This window comes from Corvus hawaiiensis, chromosome 6 (genome assembly GCF_020740725.1).
Source record: "Corvus hawaiiensis isolate bCorHaw1 chromosome 6, bCorHaw1.pri.cur, whole genome shotgun sequence".
In the NCBI taxonomy this organism is placed as follows: Eukaryota; Metazoa; Chordata; class Aves; order Passeriformes; family Corvidae; genus Corvus; species Corvus hawaiiensis.
In genome coordinates this window covers 43,362,642-43,378,012 of record NC_063218.1, presented here as the reverse complement: position 1 = coordinate 43,378,012, position 15,371 = coordinate 43,362,642, and the positions used below count along the sequence as shown (strand labels likewise).

At 37.4% G+C, this 15,371-nt stretch overlaps 1 protein-coding gene across 15 annotated transcripts in view; it reads right to left on the bottom strand.

Moving 5' to 3' along the window:
• The window catches only part of LRRC4C (leucine rich repeat containing 4C), a 498,265-nt gene that overhangs the window by 39,369 nt on the left and 443,525 nt on the right, over positions 1-15,371 (bottom strand). The window lies entirely within an intron of this gene.

Below are 15,371 nucleotides of genomic sequence, written 5' to 3'. Positions count from 1 at the left end.
TTCACAGAATTAACCAGGGTCAGAATTTTGAAAACAGATGCTTTTTCCTAGGCCCAGCCATCAGCACCCGTTAGAGATGTTACTATATAAGCACTTCCAGAAATCTGAGCCTTGATACAATAAAATCAATCTCTTGTTCATTCTTTGATTGATTGCTTCCTAATTTACAGAAAACTGAGAAAAATATTCAAAACTTTCATATCACATATATTCCTCCAACAACTAATGGAACTATGTGTGGCACTATCATATGAACCCCATGTCGAAAACAATTATATTCTTGCTATAAAACTGAATTACACCTGCAAGTAGCAATGTGTTAGTTGAGACTATTTAGCTAAAGGATAAAAAGCTGAATTTCAGAATTTATTCTAATCTGTTATAAAACACTTCCTAAATTCTAGACTTCATGAATTCATACTTATTTTGATCATGCTATAAACTGATCTCAGTGTTTTACATGGTTACATAAGTAAATGTTTAAAACGCCTGAGGTATTACTGCAAATTAAATATAAATATAGAAAAAAAAAAGACTGTTCTGGTTTTTCTGGGGTTTTTTCCAAGACTAGGAGACAGTTTGAAGTTCTATTAAAAAAATACTGCTACACGAGTTTTCATTTCATCAGGGTTAAAAATGTTAACTCTCAGTGGAGCAGTGAGGATATAATTAAAGTTTGCAGATGCTGTGTTTCCAATATTTGTAAAGGCATGTGAAAGACATGCCGAATAATTCTTACTATAGTATTACAAGTGTTATTCTCTGACAGTCTATTAATATTTTCCCCATTTTATTCCCTAAACTCAAGTAATGTTAATATTGTTCTCAGGCATATTAGGAAGGTTCTGCCTATTCTGTTCTTTTAGTTTCATAAGCACACATAAATTGGTGTCAACTATATTTGTATAGATAATTAAATATTATTTAATCCTTTCTTGACTGATAAATAGAAGTGATTAAGCAGTACTTGAGTAAAGAACTATAGCCTCAGTCGTCTGCCCCTCCTACAGCTAATATTTCAGCCTTAATGAAGTTAGTCATCTTACATTAGGTATAACAGTGCCAGGCAAATTGTCAGTGATGCCAATAACTTGGCAATTTTCTGCAAAGCCACTTCAGCTGTTAAATTGTCCTAGTTCTTCATTCTCATGAACTTGCTAATGGAATAATTTGAAATTAAGGCAAGCTAACAGTCTAAATAAGATATAAATAAAATGCAGTATTTTGCTCTAACACAGGATGAGGATGCCACTCTTGGGTCCTGATCTTAAAAGTACTGAGTACAGCCACATTTTTACTTATTTATGAGATGTCCCTACATTGTGAGATAAGATTCTTGTCTCATACAAAACTGGAGTAGATTTTAATATAGAAAGGAAATTGAAATGGACAATTTGCTGCAGTACTGCATCCATGTGAATCTCATGAAGTTTAACAAGGCCAAGTGGAAGCTCCTGCACTTGAGTAAGGGCAACCCCTGGTGTCAATACATGCTGGGGGATGAAAGGATTGAGAGCAACCCTGCTGAGAAGGGCTGGGGGTACTGGTGGATGAAAAGCTGAACAAGATCCAGCAATGTGCGTGCGCAGCCCAGAAAGCCAAAGATATCCTGGGCTGCATCCAGAGCACTGTGCTCAGCAGGGCAAGGAAGGGGATTCTGCCCCTCTGCTCTGCTCTGATGAGACTCCACCTGGAGTGCTGTATGGTAATATTTTACGGTACCAAACAGTATTAATAACACTCCACGTGTTCAGGCCTCTTTAAGACTCTCAGTGCAGGAAGCATCCCTCACGTGCAAACAGCACATCTTCACTGCATGCTTCTAAACTGCAGACAAGGTTGAAAGGAAAATAGTCTACATTTTTCAAGAGGATTATTTTAGAAAGACTCCAGTGGTTCATATGGAATATGAATAACAAATCTTTAAAATTCTCTTTGATACATCTATGCACAAGAAACAATCATTACATAGAGGTAGATCTGAGATGTGAAAGAACTTAGTTATGACCCATGAAAGGAAGCTCTATGTGGGGGAAGAGTAATACAAAGTAGCATTCCCAAATCCGTAAGATACTGGGTTGAAACCCAGGAAATAAAATAAATTTATTGCTATGACTATTGCATATTTATAAAGAACCTTATAAATGGGAACTTCAAAGGATTTTTCAAAGGATTAATTAACTAGATCACAATAATCCAGTGAATTAAGTATTATGGTACTCAATTTAAACACCATTAAACTTAGGCATGGGCAGCTTAAGTGGCATACTCAAGAGTGCTTGTACAAAACAGTGGTAAAAGAAAAGGTTGGGCCTCTCAGTTCCCTTGAAGACTATGGATTGAGACTTCAACTTTCTTTATGAATAAGACAGTAAGAAAAAATATATGTTCTATCTATGAAAGAGGGTTTTGACCATCACAGATTTAAAAGTAAGTGTAATAAAGGATCAAAACTCGGTGAGGAGTAATGAGCATACTGAGCCTGGAAAACATGGAAATAAATAACAAGTTCTATCTCTGAAGTGTGATTTAGTTATCAACTGAGACAACAGCCTAATGTGAACTGGAGGTGCTGTTGAATCATTACAGGAAATTACATGTATTATTTGGATTATTTTCATAGTAGACATTTGCTTGATAGCCACCTGATCACAAGAGGTAAAATGAGATGGAGATGATAACTGTAATGTAAAACAGGCAGATAAAAAGATGATATAGGTTTCAATCAATGGGAGGCTACAACAGCTGCCCAGACAAATGCTGGAATCCATTAAATTGGATTAAAAAATGTCATCAGTGCAGCAGCCAGTCAGATTCAGTTTCTAGTAGTTTGGCAAAGAGAAAAGATCATGTTTCATTAGGATTATTCCTGTTTCCTTTTAACATAGTTCCCAGAATATCATGGAAGAAGTGATATAGCGATACAGTTCCAATTTTCACAACTTGTCAGGTTTCTTCTGTGCACGCACCACTGTCATTTTAAACACTTATCTACAGCATATATTTTTGCTGCAGTTTTGCTTGCAGCAATGTAATTGCATCTCCCACACTGCATACATCACTTAAGAAAGCAGCTAAAATTTGAAAATTCCAAATCTCTAAAACCTGATTACCACAGAGCTCTTTAACAAACACTACAAATGCTCGTCTTGCTTTCTTCCACTTGCTGTCTTTCCCATTCTTTTCAGTTCTAGATATTCACCATTGAACACTTGCTGCTTACTGTCCAGATAAGTCTGGTCACAGTTTCTCTTCAAAACATCTCACATTTTGAAGACATGCATTAAAGGAAGCTACCGCTAAGATGCCAACATAAAATCAAAGTTTCCATATCAGTTTGTCTTGTGTCATCCAAAAGAAAAAAACAAGGTAAATCACAGTATTTTTAACACTACCTCTTATTTTTTTCATCATTCATCTTAGAGGCTCTAGATCCCCAACAGCCAGCTTTTTGCATGTGAGGGTCATAAGCAAAGCAGCCCTACTGATTAACTTCTCAGTTATGTACATGTCCAGGTAGTTTCTGAGCTCAGAGTGAAAGGGGCTCTATAACCAGAGGGAATGAAATGCATTTGGGAAGATTATTTCAAAATATTTTTCTACAATCTTAGTTTCAGAATGCAGCTAGCTTTTCTCATACATTTATAATATGTCAAATATTTGAGCCTTCAGACATAAAAAGTTACAGCTTGCCACACTAAGTTAGAGATCTGAATTTTGGAAAGCACTGGTCACCCTAAAGCCTCACAACTTGAAACTTAACCTAAAAGTACATAGACCCTCACAGTATCAGTTATTCTTATTACTTGAAGTGGTACAACAAAACTTCTGTGAATGCTCTGGGGGTCATAAAAAACAGGTATTTAATGGAAAGGCACATGAAGTTTTGTCAAAAATGAGGGATGTGTTGGAGTGGTACAATGCCCTGCAGGAGCTGACTTTGGTCTAAGGTTTAATCTTTCTGTCTGATTTTCTTGAGGTTTTCTCCTGTTCCCTCCAAGTTATATTGGAACACTTTTCACATCATATGGATTGTAGTAGCAGAAATTGTCAAATTCATTTGTTATGTGAACATATCATATGAATGAACACAATGACAGAAAAGAAACCAGGAAATAAAACATAAGAGAAGAAAAATCCCTTATAGTCTTTAAAACTGAGAAGGTAAATACTGTATGATTAAACTAATTTCAAATTATAGTTATATCACGTAAGTATCAAATTTTCCCCTACTATAAACGTGAAAAAAAATCAGTGAATATACCTCATTTTACTTCACTATACCAAGCCCACACTCTGATATTGAGGGATGTCTCGCAGCACCTGAAAGAGCTTAAAACTTACTAACAATTTAATTTGATAAGCAATAGCAGTAAGAACATTTGAGATGGAGCCAGATTGGGATCAGCTCCAAAAAGTTGCTGAGAAAAAAATTAAGCATGCTTTTAAACCTATATCCCTCAGTGTGTAATTTGAGTGAAAACAAAGCAAAGCAAAGCAGCTAACCAACAAAAAAAAAAAAAAAAAAGAGAGAGAAAAACTGCAGTCATTTTTGTCCACTGATGGGGAGAGTGCCCATCCTTTGTAAGTAATATGATCACAAACTCTAGATTGGAAACCAAGCCCAACAGTTTTCAGCACCTTACATCATCCCCCCCCAAATATAAAATTCCTGACAAGCCACAATCCTTACAGTGGAACAGGAGCCAGCTCCTCCTCCCACAGTAACACAGGTTTGGCACAATTTTATGAAACATATATCTCTGTCAGTAAAACCCACGGTAAAGATAGCTAAGAGCAAAAACTAGGTAAGAAGACACCATCTTTATGTCATCACTTGTCATTCCTTACTCTGAGGTTCTGTCCGATTTGATCTCATGTCCTTGGCTTCTATCTACTTGTGCCTGGTTAACTTGAACTGCTTAACAAGTTCTGTGCATGTATGGCTTCACATTCCTGCCATAAACCTCCTAGTAATACCGATACTCCAAGGTGCATTTCTCCTGATGGTGCTCCAAAGGAACAGAGGCAGAAGAGCAGATGACACATTTTATTCACAGAAAGGTGACATCTGAGACCAAGTAGGGCACTAGATTAGTACTGTTTTCTCTGACTGGGAGTCATAAATTCCTTGGAGGTCACAGCAAGATTAAAAAAGAGAGCTATCAGTGAGCAACAGCTCAGTCCCTGCAGGGCTATGAAATAAGAGACACTATTATTACTTATTCCAATTTTTACACTTCCCAGAAAACTCAAATTACCTTTAATTGCTGGAAACAGTTCATCTCCAAAATGAAGAAGTCAATAAGCACAGCTGTTTTTCACTACCCTGTCCTGGGGGGACTTGTTAATACTGACTAGTGGAGATCACTCCAAAACAGATGAGCTGAGAAGGTCTTTAACTTTCAGAAAGTTAGCTAAATGTAATCATTAAAGTAAAAGATCTGAGGAGAGATGGCAAGAGAATAGACCATTGTTCCACAGCCATTTCTCTTGGCAACTGTGTCTTTCTCAGGATGATCCTTCCTCCTGTGTCCCCAGCCATGTTTCCATCCCCTGAACACGCATTTGATTGTGCTGGTACAATTCCACTCACTGCAGAGATTTCTGGGAAAACGGGTTATAACTCTCAAGTTAATAACAAGCCTTCCTGTAAAGGCAGAATACTTTTAAAATAGATCTTTCTATTTCATCATGCAACCCCTTAAAATGTCATAGGGGCAAACAACAAGGACAGAATAAACTTAAGCAAAATGTACTACTCTATCAGGATAGAGTGGAAATAGAGCTAGAGGACGCAAGGACAAGGACTAATTAATAACTAGAACACCAGTCTGGAAGACAGAATGACAGAGGGTATATGGAAACCACTGTACACATCTGGAGTAAAGAAGGACAGGGTGAGTCAGTAACATAAGAAATAAAAAAAATCATGATTTTAATGAAGACAAAATCAATTACATGATGGCAGAATTGTTTCCAAGAAGAATTGTTTTCAGTGTTTTCCACGAGGTCTTTAGAAGAACTGAACATGATGAGGCTCTTGAAGATTGCAAGGATAAAACTACAAGACAAAGTGAATAGAGAAGCAGTGATTAAATGCAGAGTAAGAGTACATCAAAGGAGACCGAAAACACCTCATCAGAGTTGCAGAAGGAAAAAAATTGTAAAAAGTTAATCAATTTTCCTTTTAGCTTATATAAACAATACCAAGTTAAACCAAATGTCATATTATAAATGCTTACCTCTTTGTTTTGGAGAGAAACTGACAGAGTGTAAATATGCAAATAGCAGCACAAGTCAGGGCATCTGGAATATTTAGTCCTTGACATCCCTTCTTTTTTGTACTACCTACTGCCAGAGGAAAAAAATCAGGTCTAGGGAAGAACCCTCCTTTTCCAAATGCACTTCTGAGCTCAGCCCAATAGTCTGCTTCCCCTCCGTGTACAGATTGCCAGCTGTTTATACAGAGTTCTAAATATGCACTGAAAGAGTTTTAAATTCCTAATAATAGCAGGAAAAATTGTATTAAATCTAAAACACAAGAAACATGCTTTAACTAAAAAAAAAAAAAAGAGTTGCAAGGATAAGAATTCAAAAAATATCCCAAAATGTCTTTATCTGCAGTTTTCAAGTCATCCTCTGCAAAGAATGGGGCAAGGTCTGAATGGATGGTGAATGTAAGGGAAGGAATGACTAAAACATGACCACGCACTTGAGAATAGTATAACAATATTTATATTGATGCATACAGTATAACCATTCTATCCCTCCCACATTTTACTAGAAATATAAAGGATTTTCTACCATAGCAATCCTTACATATGTACTACCTTCCTTTTGAAGAGGGGAATAAAAGAAGGTGAATGGCAAATTTCTGGTTCAGTCTCAGAAAATGAAGAAAGTTAAAAGTGGAGGTGTTAATGGATTGTGCATGCATACTTTTATTGCAATTTTCATAGCAGTAACACAGCAAAAATCATAAAAAATGATTAAAATTTGAATAAAATAATAAAGCTAAGAAATTCCAATTTAACTTACCATTAATAAGTTTTACAGACCTCATAAATTTAGTTTCATTTTAATGCTCAAAATAATTAATAAAGATATATAGAGAGAAGTGTAAGGATCAGCATAGTTGTCTACATATCCAGTTCAATTCCTTACCTACACTAAATTCATAGGCATGACTAGGGAATACAGAGCCTTTTCAAGTGAAGAACATAACGTATAACAATGAGACTGGATTTGTCCTTTTCATCTGCAGGGCACTGGAGAGAATAACTGTGATGTCTTTGAAGAGACAGTATGGCAGGTGTGGTTCTAAGCACCATACGTCAACAGCTCTGAAACTTCCCTCTGAACTGACGTAATTTAATAATTTTTTTTCCAAATAAAACTTAACTATTCTAGCAAAACCCCATCTCTTCTGCATTCTAAATGAGTCCTTCCTATATTTCACTTCACTTGTTTACAACACTTTTGAAGTTTATGCTTTATCTGTAGGAATGTGGAAATCCTCAAAATCCATGCATACAATTTAATCAACACTCAAGAATTTTCAGTCCAAGCTAGCGTGAAAAAAAAAAATAAACAAAAATTCAAGTGTATATGTATCTGCATATGCCTGAATGGACAGGAAACATATTATAAAGGCAAAGCTCCAACATTCCTCTTGAAAGTCAGAGTGTCTCTTTCCATCAGAATTAAGAGGTTTCAGTTAAGGCTATATTTACTGAAGTTAATTGTTTTCTGAAAATATTCACTTTTTCCTATTCTCTTGTTTGTTCTGTGGTGACTTCAGAGATCAAAAGTAACAAATTCCTAGAAAACACACTGAAATCTGCTTCTGAGACTATAAATGGAGGCTATATCCTTCATTATATTAATAAAAAATTCTCATCTGAGTGATCCCTAAATTAGTTTTAACATGTTCCTTGATTATATTGATAGTTTGAAAATAGAGGGATGAATAACGTGATATCCTGTGAGAACCTAGAATACTTTTTTTCAGGAAGTCAGTTCTAAGTTTGATGGAACAAAGTCTCCTTGATATTCCATTCTGTAGACATCATAGCTTACAGCTTTAACTCTGAAATTCTCACCAAATTCTGCATTAGACTCTACTATAGAAAATTCTCTGTTCACGCTTCACTCAGGAAAATATGAAACTTTGGCAAGCAAGACAAGTAATGTCTAATATTCCATATCTATAAATGAAGGAAGCTGAAGAACACATTTAGCAAAGTGGAACGGAAGATGCATGCCAATAAGTTCAAGAAATAGAAGATTAGGTTTACATTTCTCACACATCAGATTAAATCCCATGAAAATCTGATTTCTCTTTTCACCTTCTAAAACCTTATTCGTATTGTGTTTTTTAATCAAGTAAAAATAGAAAATAAAAAGATAAAAAATATGCCTATTGTGAATGGCTGTACATCTGGTTTATTCACATTTTCTTATTAGCCTTCAGCTGTTGTTTGAATCTCATCAGCCTGTTATACTGGGACAGTGGAAAGGTCATTAGAAACACATTTCTGGTGGCATTTTGACTGAACAGAACCATTAGAAGGAAAAAAGCCTGGGAATGTTACAGAAGAAAATAGCAAGGAAGCCGAACTTCCCAAACATGGAGTTAAGAAAGGATGAAGCCATCATTTGATCTTGACCTACTGTCCAAGAGATTCATTAGCTACACTCTCTGATCACCTGACTCTGACACAGCAGAGGCACAGCAATGGTGTCATTACTTTGCACAAAAACATAAACCCAGTATATACTTTCTACTCTTTTGCTGCTAATCAGGTTAATAAGAATTTTGATGTAAGCAAGTGAATAACCATTGATTTCACTCTGCAACCATCCAGGATGCATAATGTTTATATGCAGTTTGAATTTGTTATTGCTAACACAGATCAATCCAATTCAGTGTGCGAGCCTCATTTTTCACTTTTTGGACCATGAAATTTTTTTTTTTTTTTTTGAAACTATATTTTTAAATGATCAGCAATTCAGTATCAAATGACAATTTCTACTTATAGAGCCCTTGTTCTTCATACTGCTAATTTTAAATTCGACTTTTAGCCGCAGTAAAGGAATAGATTATGGTGGCTCCCACATCTGTCACTAGTGGATATTTGCCAACATTAATCATTACTGTGGAACTCAGCAGCTAGTTGCAATGCTTAATACATACTTCAAATATATACTTAATATATACTTAGAAGAGATCAGGACTGGAGAAATAGGAAGATCTCTTGCTTACAACTCAAAACATAGTGAACTGTGTGGTGCCAAAACTTTAGTATTCCTAGCAAAACTAAATAGGGATACTTATGCAATTGAACAGTATTTCCTAGTTTAGCTATTAATCCCTTGCTGTAAAAAGTGCTACTTTATTTTTAAGGCAGTGTATGGGACTGGAGATAGGACCATCCTTGCCTCTCTGTAATGCCCATGACAAAGCTTTTCTCTGTTTATACATGTTAAGGTAATTTTCAATTGTAGTATCTCAGATCTTCAAAGAGCTATAACGATATGCAATAATAAACCCAAATAGACTAAATGGAGCTTTCTGTGGGGAAAATGGCCCAGGATTCCAGGTCAAAGACAGTAGGGAAGAGGTTCTACCTCCCAATTTTCTTAATGCTGCACCTGTGTCTTCTTTATAAAACTGGAAAAATGATCAAACAGAAGTTGCAAAGATAAACAAATTACCTGCTCTTTTTCACTTCTACTGCTTCTAAACATGAACTTTTGCTATAGAATCACATTTTTGAATGCAATATTCAGAGAAGTTGAGCATGTCTGTGCAGGATTACCCTCAAAATAATTTTAGGGTTTTTTTAAGTCAGTTCAAATATCTGCATGACTGAAACGAACAATGACTTAGTGGATTAAAGCAATCTTCAGACTATAGAGGCACAGAATATCCAGGTCTGCCTGGTGATGTGGGCTTCCTCTTTGCCATCTGCTTCTAAGCAGGAGGAACAGAGAACTGTTCTGCCAGAGGGAATTCCTTCCCAAAGGCTGATACTTGGCATCACAGTTTCCATAACGATGCTTAACAGAGCAGTAGGACACACTCTCAGCACTTGTGTCTCGAGGTGCAGTTCCTTTTCCACATACATATTCTTCTGACCTTTTATCTCTAGCAATGCAGACAGCCCTACCATCTCACTGGGATGCATCTTGCTCCCCAACACAAGGCAGGCCTACATAGAAAAAAGTTATACCCAGCAAAATTTGAGATTAAGACTTTAAGTAATGAAAGGAAACAGAGATTTGTGAGATAAAAATAAACCCCAAAACCCACCATAAAATGCTATTCTAATCAATGCTTACAATTCATTCACATCCCTCATGCATATTCCTTTCAATGTGCTCTGGCTCAAAGGCCTTATAGACATGATTTCTGTCCCTTCCCCTCACTGTATGAGGTTCCACAAGAATAACTTCCATCTGCAGCTACTTTGATATGGATTTAAATGCCCTGGGGAGTTCTGGCTGCAGTCAGACACCTTGCATATGTAAGGTGTATTCACTTTGCTTTGTTAATAATCATATTGCCTAATCCAGACTGTTCACTTGTCAGTTCTTCAATCTTTCAGATTTCAATAACTTCATGATAAATATTACAACAGACACTGGATATAAACTAAAGATGCTTTGCATTTGATTTCTGGTATGTTAACAATTACTCACAGAGATCTCACCTTCTACAGCAGATACAAATGTGACCTCAATAAAAAGTGATCTACTGGATGCATTTGAGAGAAAATTCTTTCCTTCCCCTTCACCCTGCTTTCATATGTTCTCTTTTGCAAGAAAAAGTTTAAAGTAGTTTGGAGCTGATTTTTTGTTATCTGTCAGTTTTATGTTGCAAAACCAACAACTAATGTTTTCCAAATCCCCAATATGTCAAGGAAATAAGGAATTTTTTTTTTTTTTTCTATTTGGTATTCAGATCAACTCTTCCACACCCAGTTTTATGCTACTGTAGTCAAAGCAAAATTTCCACTAAAGTGTTAAAAATTGCAGGACATAATTCTGGAACAGTACAGGAACCAGAATAGTCAGAGGAAGGTGCCTGAACATCCAGTCTTACAAAGAGTAAATACCACAAACTGTTCTCCTTCAGTATCAGGTGACCAGTTTTCTGCCACCTATCACAACAGAACTTGAGAAATGAAATGGGAAATCATAATTTATCAAACTAAGAGGAGCATAATTGGAAAGAAATTAAACAACAACAGAGAAAAAATAATAGAAAAAAAATGGCAGATGAACAAAGCCCAACCCTACAGAGGTAAGAAAGAGAAAGAAGTAAATTGAAAGACTGAATCATTGGCATTTTGACACACTAAGGGCATCAGCTTTTCAACCACTTTTTAATGAAAGAAGGATTTCATTTCTTTAAACAAAAATAATATGAAACATAAGAAATGTATTTTATACAGTGTTATCAGCTGTGGAGAGAGTAATTTAAATGGCATTCAGTAATGCAGGTGAAGGCTGTCTGGTAACCCACCGCTTTCATATTTGATTTCTCAGATAATTTCAGAGATCCAATGGTCTCTCCTTGTCATGTCACAGTCTTTAATGTTTTTGAGAAATACTGAAGGAATTGCTGCTGAGTTGTCCTGCCTCTATTTGAGTCTTAAGAGTTATTGACTTTGGTTTTTTCTAAGGGTTCTTTCTTCTAAGACAAAACCCTCGAGACCTCTTGGTGCCGTCTTGCCTGCTAGCAAGGGGCACTGCCAGTTTTGCATGCTCACACTTTGTGACTGTAGTCTTATTAATCTCCAGCTGTGTAGAGCTAGTTTTGCCCACACAGACATTCAAAAGACAAGCTTTGTTCTAAACATGGTTATGGGAATTGTTGTTACGTGAAAAGAACTTCTGTTTTGATTTGAATGTCTCATTTCTTCTGTTCTGTTTCAAACTCTGGGACATGCCTCATTTTTTGAATGGAGATTTTCATTATGTTTAATTAATTCTGAAGCTGTATACACTTCAGTTAATTTGAAAGGCTTGGGCTTTTCCATAAATCATGGAACACAACTGGTTTCTCAGCTGTTACAAAACAGGAAACAAAACCAAATCCTGCATTGACTACTATGACTTTACTATAAATACCCTTAAAGGGGCACAGCGATTAAAAAATCAGAACCATTCATCTTAAAATGTACCAAAAGAAAATATTGATCAAACAGACCAGCAAAATGCAGCCACTTGTAAACTGACCAGCCAAAGAAACACACAGAAAAAAGCTCTATTTGCTAGGACAATGTGAAACATTTGTCATTCACACCAGAAGCAGAATCTGGTCAGAATTCAAGGATATATACTTAGTTCTGATATCAGATCAATATCGCTAGAGTCCAATGAAGATGAAAGCCTCTTACTGAAAATATAAATTACCTTTTACCATCAAGATTTCAAGTTATATTAAAACAGCACTCTTATCTTCCCCTACCTTCAGTCAAAATGGCATTTCAAAAATAGTTCACATGAAACACAATTTAAGCAGGGAATCAGAGACTGAAACATCAATCCATTAGGCTTGCTATTTCTCAGGAAGTGTTAAGAGTGGAGAAGTTCAAACTTCACTTAATATGTTGCAGATGAAGACATCACAATGTCATCCCCTCTAATTTCAGGTTTTTTTCCATATCTGTCTTGAGGAGTTGTAACTTCTTTTCCCAGTGTAAAGCCTGAAACCCAAATGATTCTCTGTGGCATTGAGGTTGGATTCTTAGAGCCACAGAATGTCTCAAGTTGGAAGGATCAAGTCCAACTCCCTGTTTTTCACAGGATGACCTAAAACTAAATCATATGACTAACAGCATCATCCAGATGCTCCTTGAACTCTCTTGGGCTTAGGGCCATGACCATTTCTCTGGGGAAGCCTGTGCCAGTGACCAACCACCCACTGAGTGAGGAACCTCCAGTCTGAAGTTCCCCTGGTGCAGCTTTATTCCATTTCCATGTGTCCTGTTGCTGGTCACTAGAGAAAGCAGATCAGCACCTTCCCCTTTACTTCCTTGAGGAAGTTGTAGACTGCGATGGGATCACCCCCAGACTTCTCTTCTCCAAGCTGAGCAAACCAAGTGACCTTAGATGCTCCTCACAAGTCTTGCCCTCAAGACCTTTCACCACGTTCGCTGCCCTCCTGGGGACACAGTATAATAGGTGGGTGTACTTCTTTTGAGGGCCCCAAAACTGCACTCAGTACTGGAGGTGGGGCTGCAGTGTAGAGCGGGACCAACCAGCCATGCTGTGCCTCATGCACTCCAGGACACAGTTGGCCCTTCTGGTTACCAGGGCACTGCATATTCAATTTGCCAGTGACCCAGTTCCCCAGATCTCATTCTGCAGGGCTGCTTTCCAGACTCTCTTCCTCTGATTTGAACGTACAACCATATTCACCCATCCCCGGTGGAGAATCCTGCACTTGCTCTTGTGACTGAAACTGCAGACTTTTGTGGACAACTGTTGCCTGTGGGATGGACTCACAATGAAGAAGTTCATAGAGAACTGTCTCCCTTGGGAGGGACCCCGCACTGGAGCAGGGGAAGGACTCCTCTCTCTGAGCAGTGGCAGAAACGACCCAGGATAAACTGATCATAACTCCCATTCCTTGCACTGCTGGATGGGGGGAAGTAGAGCTGGGAACGAGGGAGGGATGGGGGGAGAGCATTTTTAAGATTTATTTTACCTCTCATTATCCTGCTCTGATTTTGTTAGTGAATGAGTTAAGTTAATATCCCCAGTGTGAACCTGTTTTGCCTGTTTTGATGGTATTTGGGGAGTGATCTCTCCCAGTCCTTATCTCAACCAATGAAATGTTCTTTATATTTCCTCTCTTTATCCAGTTGTGGAGGGGATTCACAGAGCCACTTTGCTGGGTGGCTGGCATCTGGCCAGGGTCAACCCCACTACACTGTTCATGCTGTGCATATTAGTATAAAGGCATTTCAAATGAGCTATGGTGTACTCAGCACATTGTTGAGCAGACTGAAGGGTCTGCTAGCACACCATCCCACAAATATTGGCATGCTACCCCAGGCTTTTCTTTAATTAGCCTAGTTTTATCCCTTTCCCCCTTCAAACCTCGTATAAAGTTCTTTCAATGACACCTGTTAAATGCTGGGCAAAGATGCTTTTCCCCCTTCAAGAAAATATTATCACTAAAGCATCAACAAAGGAACATTACAGAAGTTCCATGAGAGTCTGTCCACATTGCAGGTAGAGGAATATAGCCAAGAAGACATCTGAAACACAGTGAGGGACTGATGCTGGATCCTCTGGATCTCAGACCAGTTCCAACCATAAGCAAGCTATTCCTGTCTTTTGTTTACAGTAAAGTACCTAAGACAAATTGGTGCAATTTTTTTGTGAAGACTCCTGGGCTCTCACTAAAAAAAGCCTCACAAACTCATTTCTACTAGATAATAGAAAACCAAATTAGGTCTGGAGCAGCTAGGTTGAATTGATTAGCAACACGTTTGAGTGGAAAATTGCTGAAAAGCAGACCATAAGCTGAAAACTATCACCACACATATAAATGCAGGAGGTACGGCCTCTCTTTGCGATATCAAACCTTTCTTCTCTCACAAATCTATTTATAACTTCTCCTAAGTAAAGAAGTATTTTCTGTTCTTTTCAGAGGGGAGGGCTGGAGGACTCTCCACCACAGCTACAGGTTACACAAAGATGTAACCTTCAGTAATGTCACAAGAATGCAGATTGGTCTGTCCCCTGGTAGCTGTCAAGCCTGGGGGAGCCTGGTGAAGCATAGAAGAAATTTGTGAATTGCAGCAGTGGATTCTCTGAATGGTTTTAATGAATTAATGTCAGGGAGCTGGAGGGAGCTCAGCAGCAACAAAAAGAAAGGTATTTCCCAGACACATTTGAAAGCCTAACCTACTACTCAACCAGCCAAAACATCTATACTGAGCAAAGAAAAAATGTTTCCCCATTAAATGTTCTATGTTTTTTCAGTGTCTCATGAGGTGTAGGAATAGATCCTTAAGAAAGGTTTTGCATCAAAAATCCCTTTATATTTTATACCAGTTTGATTTTCCATTGTTATTTTTCTTGCACTCTGCATACATTAAGGCACATTAATAAAGAAAGAAGCAAGTCAGCCTGTCAGATATTTCAAAATGTACCATGGAAAATGATTGGTTTAGGATGAGTGAACAAAGCCTGTTTGTTCAGCAAACTTAATTTTAGCTGCAGACCAAGAAATGTGTGTATAGCATGGACATATAAGTTAACTGAGCTCAAAAATATACCATATAGCTGGGCTTTTGGGACAGCAGAGAAACATAACGATTTGATGCTTCATGGCTCAACTCTAC